A 7,747-nucleotide genomic window follows, 5' to 3' on the forward strand; every position below is an offset into this window, starting at 1 on the left:
CAGGAAGGGTGGCCTTGGGTTTTGATGACTAGGGAGCCAATCCAAGGTCCAGGGGGTCCTGGGGCCCAGGGTCTGGTGCCCACCGACGGCTGGGGTCCGGTGGCGGAAGCAGCAGGGGTCCGTCTCTCTGGAGAGGTCTGCAGCATGCTTTGGGCCGCGGTTCTGGCCACACACCTTCCCCATTGCGCCTGCCCGTGTTTGCGTCCGGGTTTACCAGCCGTCCTCACAATCGGTAGGAAGCAACAGTCTTACACGTAAGTCCGTTAGAGGCAGTTTCTGTTACTTGCAAATAAGAACTCTCATGTAGCAGTCGACCAAGCCGGGTCCCTGGCCTTTGGGATGGGGAAGGGAGACACGCATTTTCTGAACGCCTACTGGCTAACGTGGCCAAACGTGCTTTTATCTGCTGAGGCTCCGTGGACCTCCGGGCCCCAGGACGGGCCCCTTGCCCGGGCGGGCACACCTGTGAGAGTGCGGGGGCGGCCAAGCCCCTGCCTCCGCATCACGTCCGGGCCGAGCTGCAGGCGAAGCCCCCTCGTCCCCACCCCTGCAGCTGCAACTTTCTATCGAAGACCCAGGATGACCTGCTTTGTGGCCTGGGGAGCTACGTTTTCAGTTCCCCGACATCCTGCATGTTTTTTGTATGTTTTTTTTTTTAATTTTTCATTTGGTCCCGGGTTCTACATCGACTGGCTCAAGAGTCAGCAAGCTGCTGTCCTTTCCCCTGTATGGCAGGACGCGTGGGTGACAGCTGTGGCAGCTGCTGCTACTGGGTCCCTCTGAACAAACTTCGGCAACTCCCCCACGTGTGGTCTGTCAGGTGGTGCCGGGTGGTCAGTCTGGCTGGCCGGGCCTCTGAGTGTCAGATCCAGGAGCCGGGACAGTGGCCGAGGACCCTTTGCCCGCTAACACTGATTGGTGCCATCGCTGTCCCCAGGCACCTCATGGCACATGAACAGCGGAGCACGGTGGCATTGTCTCCTCTCTTCCACGGGTGGCTTTTGTTGGAACAAGCTTTTATTTATTTTATGTAGATCTATGAGGCCCCCCAACTTCTTACCCGGGCTTACCCTGGGTTGAAGGACAGCCCAAAGAGAGAATGTCCAAATGGATCGGGGGGATTGTTCATATTCAGCGGGGTCTTCCCTTTGCAAAGCTCACTTCTTCAGGTTCTCTTAATCACCGGGCCCCTGGTGCAATGGAGTTTGTTTAAAGAGCCGGACTGGACCGAGGGGCCGAAGGGCCATCAGGAGCTGCCTGGAGCTTCCAGCCCCTCCCGGCTCAGTCACGGGTGCTCCAGCTGGGGGCTGGACCCCAGCCAGAGCCTGCAGCCATCCTGAGCGACAGCCTCCGTTCACCCTGTCCTGTGGCCATTGTGCGCTTGCCCGTGACCCCTCCACCCATCCTTTGTGAATCTGTCCATTCAGTTGTCTATTTCTTGGCACCCAGTCTGTCCACCAAGCACTCGGCTGGGCCCTGGGGCGCCCAGGGAAGTCATGGAAGCACAGCCCCAGCTGCATCCTGGCAGCTGCAGCCAGAGGGCAAGCAGGCCCCGGGGGGCTGATGTCCTGTGCTTCCTGCTGGGGTGGGGGCACCTAGGGCGGGGGAGCTCGCCTAGCCCGGAGGGCAGAGGAGGACAAGGACAGCCCCAAGAGACAGTGTCATTTCTTCTGAGACTCCGGCGGTGAGTCACTGGCCAGGTAAAGATGTGAGGAGGGAGGGGACAGCAGGGGCAAAATTCGAAGGGCTGAAGCACAGGAAACGGAGGGACGGGCCGGGAGATACGACGGGAGAGGAGTGGGGGTGGGAGCACCGGGGCTTATGGGTCACCTTGAGGTTTGAGTTGATTCTATACAAGCGCACGTGTAGCCCCGGCCGAGGCACTGTATCAGTGTCAGCTCCCTGAATCCTCATAACAACCCCGGGAGGTGAGTGCCATTATCCTCATCATCCTCATCCTCCAAGTGGGGAAACCGAGGCACAGAGTAGTTGGGGAACCTGCCCAGGATAAAGCCAGGACCGGAGCCCAGGCCATGTGGCCTCGGAGTCCAACCAGTATGTTGAGCTGTAGGGTTAGAAGCGGGGAAGTAATGCAAAGGTCAGGCTTGCATTTTTTTCCAAGATCGTATCTGCCGAAGGGGCGGGAGACTCAGGTACCCCTTCTTCCCAGCACGGCCCGCTCTGGTGAGCTGTCCGCGTGGCAGAGCTGGCTGTGTCGAAAGGAGGAGCAGAGACGGAGGGGACTGCACCCCTGGGCTGTGGACGCCTGGCTTTCTTTGGGGGGTCTGCGTTCCGGCCTGCTGCCCAGAGCCCCCTGCTCAGGCTCAGCCCTGTCCCCAGCTGACCCCCGCACGAGGAGGAGCGGCAGGGCCTTCCCACCGCCCTTCCGGAGGCCTCCATGGGGCAGCAGACGGGACAAGCACACAGAGGGTCGTCATCTCAGGGGCTCTCCCCTTCCCTGTCGTGACCCCGTCTTCTCCGTCACCTTCCGACGCCTGCCCTCTTCTCCGTGGCTTCAGCCCACACTCACGCCTCCCGCCTGTCAGCTCCCAGAGCCTGGCTGCGAGGGCCACACAACCCGCGCTGTGTGCATTGTTCTCCGACTGCCCTGGGCGCGTGCCTCCATCCGGCCGGCCGCGATTGTCTGCCGATGAGTCATTGCGGGGGGAAGGTTGATGATCTGTTGCTTTAGGTATTAAAACTTTTTAAAAAAATCCTAACACTCCGGACATTAAAAAAAAAATACATACGAGCCCTGGCTGGCGTAGCTCAGTGGACTGAGCTCGGGCTGCGAACCAAAGTGTCACAGGTTCGGTTCCCGGTCAGGGCACATGCCTGGGTTGCAGGCCATCACCCCCAGCAACCACACACTGATGTTTCTCTCTCTCTCTCTCCCTCCCTTCCCTCTCTAAAACTAAATAAATAAATAATCTTAAAAAAAATACATACATACATATATGGGTACCGTAGATCAGTGACTTCCTCAACAGCAACAAAAAGAGAACAGAGCGAATATTCTGTGATTGAGGCTCACCGCCGTGCACCTGGGCCCTGTCTGAAGCACATGGCCGCGTGCCTTTCCGCAAGCACGCCTGCCTCTGGGGCCTTTCCACCGGCTTCCCGTCGGTGCGGTGTCTCCGTTCCGGCAGCCGACCGCCTGGAGCGGGCCTTCCGAGCAGGTGGGATCCCAGGTCTCCCGGCTCCTCCTGGGCACCGAGTCATCCAGCAAGAAGGTGGATGTCGGAGGGACTCCCAGGGGTGACTCTCGCCTGGCTTCCTAAACAGCCGTGTCCAGACCGCCGTGCGCTGGGAACGCAGGACGCGGAGCCCGGAGAAGAGCTGAGAGGCAGGGGTTACGCCCCAGCTCATCCTGGAGCTCGGGGTTCAGTGCCCCGCCTCTGTCTCCCTCAAGCTCCTGCAGCTACAGACTGCGTCTTAATCATTTGTGGGCTCCCAGCCCCGAGGACACTGTCCACCACGTGATAGACAGACCCTGAAATATCCTGTTGAACGAACTAACGGGAAACCGGGCCAGAGTTGGGGGTTGGGGGTTGCAAGCGCCCCTTCGGGTGACCGGTGCAGGCGCATCAGTGCGGGGACTTTGGGACGTGTGTCCCACTGCTCAGGGACCTGGCCTGCTGGCGTCAAGGCTCCTAGCACGCTTGCGGTGGCAGACGCAGCCCATGCGTGTGGCGGACCTGGAGAACAGGGCACTCTCCTTGGGGGCTTGCCCTTGTGAGTCACGGCTGTCCTAGTGATGTTGCGTCTGGTCGGACACAAAGTACTCACGCAGGGACAACCACCGCTGGTACTGGACAGGTCCCTCTGATGGCCTGGATTCACTTTCAGAACTGCTTGCCACTAAATGTCTTCTATGGGCCAGTCAGAGTCACCAGGGCCATGGCTCCTGACGAAGCCCTGCCCACTAGAAGAAGGCCACAGTCCCATGAGGGGGTAGGGGTGAGACAGGCGTGTGATGAATTAAAGGCAGCAGCCAAAAGATGAGAGGCTACCCTCTCCTTGCAGACCCGGTGAGAGCAAAGACCGAGAATTCCACACGAACACGGAATCAGCACTGACCCCCTGGCAGACACAAACTTGGCCGCCCACCAGCATCAGACACCTAAACATCGTTGCCCCGCCGAGCAAACATTGGGGCCTCCATCTTCCTCTGAGGGAACTGGTCTGCTGTAGGAGGAAACTGAAATCACAGCCTTGAACTTGAAGCTTAACTCTGAAGCTTGCCCGTGTAGACAGCTAGTCCACCCTCGCTGGGCTCCAGCTCACTTGGCCGTGCGGTGCGGACTGTAATGCTAGCTGTTGTCGAGAGGACTCTGGGAACACACGGCTCAAAAGGGGACCCCTCCCCACAGGAAGCGCGCAGGCTGGCGGGGGAGAGAGGAGAGACTGGGTATCATGCACGTACGCCGAAAGCTATGAAAAGATGTCATATCATTTGTTGAATGAAACAAACTCAAAATGTGCTTCAAGTATTAGCCAAGTTTCGCCCTGGCTGGCATAGCTCAATGGATTGAGCTCGGGCTGCAAACCAAAGTATCACAGGTTCGATTCCCAGTCAGGGCACATGCCTGGGTTGCAGGCCACGGCCCCCAGCAACCACACATTGATGTTTCTCTCTCTCTCTCTCTTTCTCCCTCCCTTCCCTCTCTAAAAATAAATAAATAAAATCTTTAAAAAAGTATTAACCAAGTTTCTCTAGAGAAACAGAATAGGAGATAGATAGATAAATAGATAGATAGATAGACAGATATTGTAAGGAATTGGCAAATCCAATGTGGAAGGTGGGCCTGCAGGCTGGAGACCCAGGAGAGCCGACGTTCCCCTGGATGCTGTCGTGGACGCAGGAAGAGCTCGAGGCGCAGGTGAAGAAGCCCACGGGTCGTCTGCTGGAGAGCGCCGTCTGCCGGGGGCAAGCCCCGTCTCCGTGTTCTTCTCTGGCCTCCCGCGGGCGGGATGTGGCTCCCCGTGTTCCGGAGGGCCACCTGCGTCCTCCCAGTCCACCGGTGTAAACGTGAACCTCCTCCCCAAACACCCTCACGGAAACACCCAGAGTAATGTTCGATCAAACAGCGAGGCACCCTGTGGCCCAGCCACGGTGGCACATAAAATTAATCATTACACTGAACAAAGGGAAGAATGACATCGCACGTATGTAGGACCACTCACAAGTGTCCAAATGAAAAGAGACACATCTAGGAGGGGTCACCTCTCAGAGGCAGGCTCTCGCGGTCTTCTTACTCTCCTGTCCACGTCGACCCATGGTTTCACTTTTCCGTACGATGGGGGATATTTCACCTTCTATCAGCATCATCATCATCATCATCATCATCATCCCTGCCATCTTTACAAAAGCAGCCAGACTTTTTTTTAAGAATTTTCATGTAGTTACTCTTTTTTTTTAGCATAGTTGTATTTTTTAAAGATTTTATTTATTTATTTTCAGAGAAGGAAGGGAGGGAGAAAGAGAGAGAGAGAGAGAGAGAGAAACATCAATGTGCGGTTGCTGGGGGCCGTGGCCTGCAACCCAGGCATGGGCCCTGACTGGGAATCGAACCTGCGGCTCTTTGGTTCGCAGCCCGTGCTCAATCCACTGAGCTACGCCAGCCAGAGCGCAGCCAGACTTTTAAAAAACCCTCCATGGCCCGCCTACAGCAGATGCCGGAGAAATGTCGGAACACCGGAGCCCTTCCCCAAGAGCCGGGCTGCCCAAAAGCTGAGTCAGAAAGCCTGAGATTCTACCCGTGAAATGTTAGTTTTCCAATGTAAGAGCTTTCTGTCCTCTTAAAATGAAGATCGTGGCAGAGGGACTATCGCTTGAAGACTGGTCTGTTTTTTAAGGATGGGGTGATTTCGACTTGACTTTTTCCTGAGAGCGTGCAGCGGGGAACTGGAGAGTGGTGGGGGGCAGGAGGTGCCGGGGAGGCTGTGACCCTGGCCACAGAGCGTCGCTGCAGGTCGTGAGAACCGACCTCGCCCACCGCAGGCGGCAACTCTACCGGCCTGGGCCAAGCCCTAAGCCAGGAAATGTGCACGAAGGTGCTCTCGACCAAGCCCCCCGCTGTGGGCCTCACTTGACCCGGCTTCCACGAATCTCTCCCAGGCGGGGAGGATGGTGGGGGCGTCTCTTCAACGACTGGCTAAACCGAAGTCCTGAGAAAATGATACGGGGCTTTGCGGTGAAAAGCCCCATGCAATGTTCGTTTCTCGGTGAAATACTACCTGCCATATGGCAGGAGAGGAAGAAGCTCCTCCCGGATGACCTACTGCTCTGGGCAAATAAACCACTGAAACAATTTATGAGGGTAAACTCAGCCAGGAGGACTCATTCATTCTGAAATGCACGCTGAAGTTGGCCGTTCCACAGACCATTAACTCCACTAATTACCACGACGACTCAGGAGGTAAGCCTTCACCCACGGTGTATAAGGCTGCAGGGTCCCCCTGCAGCACCCCCGGCCTCTCCCTCCCTCCCCTGGCACCCCAAGCAGAGGGCGAGAAGAAAAAAACTGGTATTTACTGAACACTTGTTATAGGCCCAGCTTTTTCCTACGTGACAGCCCCACAGCCCCTTGGAGGTGGGGATGATCACACAGGTTAGGAGACTGAGGCCCAGGGACACTCGTGGTGTGTAAGACCACACCACAAAGTAACAGCAGGACAGGGATTTGGGATCTTCCGGCTTCAGGTTCAGAGCATTCCCTCCTGCTCCAGCAGGTCCTTCTCACCAAATAATTTAGAAAAACAAAACAACACAGGAGCCTCAAATAAATAAAGCAGTAGATTCTCAGTTTTTCCCCTGTTAGCTGTCTGTTCCCTTGAGGTCTTCCCGTCACATGGGATGTGCCTGTTTAACACATTTCATTTTTACTAGGATGAAACTCCTATAGGAGAGAGGCTGGTCTGGTCTTTCCGAGCGTCCCTACTACACAGAGCAAAGCTGTGGCAGAGCGGTTCCGTGGGTGGGCTTCGGTGCGGAGGCCCTGCACACGGGGTCACATCCAGGCTCCCCAACTCACCAGCTGTGCGACTCTGACATGATGCCTCCCCTGCCTGTGCCTCAGTTTTCTGACCTGTGAAATGGGCATAACGAGGATCATACTAGTTCCTACTTCACTGTGCCACCAGGCCGTTGAAATGCGTTCACAGGTACTTGCAAAAGACGCAGCATGGTGTCTGACATAGGAAATCATTCCATACATGTTAGCTCGTTACGTGTCCAGGGACTTCCCAGAGGTTTCATTTTCTTGGCCCGCGTTCTTTCGGGTGCAGAGGAGTTTAGATATGAGCTCACCCCTCTGGGCTCTCATAAAACACTTAACAGTCTCACAGGGAGCCATTGTTTCCCCGCACTTTTCACCCATGAATCCAGATGACCGTAGCTACATGAGTTAGTGTTCAATAAATATTTGATAACCGGGTGAAAGCAGACATTTTAGAGACTGAGTTACCAGCAGCAGGAACACCTTGCCCAAGGTCACCTGGGGAGATGGCCGAAGGTCAGCCGGGACATTCAAACAAAGGATTAGTGTGCTTGCCCCTTCGCTCCCTCCCTGTCTCGGAGGTTCAGTCCCCTAACAGTCCCCCTCAAGAGTCACTACCCCCCATCTATCCCCACTGGTTTCTCCCCGGCCTGAATTGTCTCTAATTCTGGTAAGCTTGAAATTCATTGGTCATACAGAAAGCATTTTATCTGACCTTCCACATGTGAATTCTTTCCAATGGGATT

This window comes from Phyllostomus hastatus, unplaced genomic scaffold (genome assembly GCF_019186645.2).
Source record: "Phyllostomus hastatus isolate PE091 unplaced genomic scaffold, TTU_PhHast_1.1 phas_contig_402, whole genome shotgun sequence".
Taxonomy (NCBI): domain Eukaryota; kingdom Metazoa; phylum Chordata; class Mammalia; order Chiroptera; family Phyllostomidae; genus Phyllostomus; species Phyllostomus hastatus.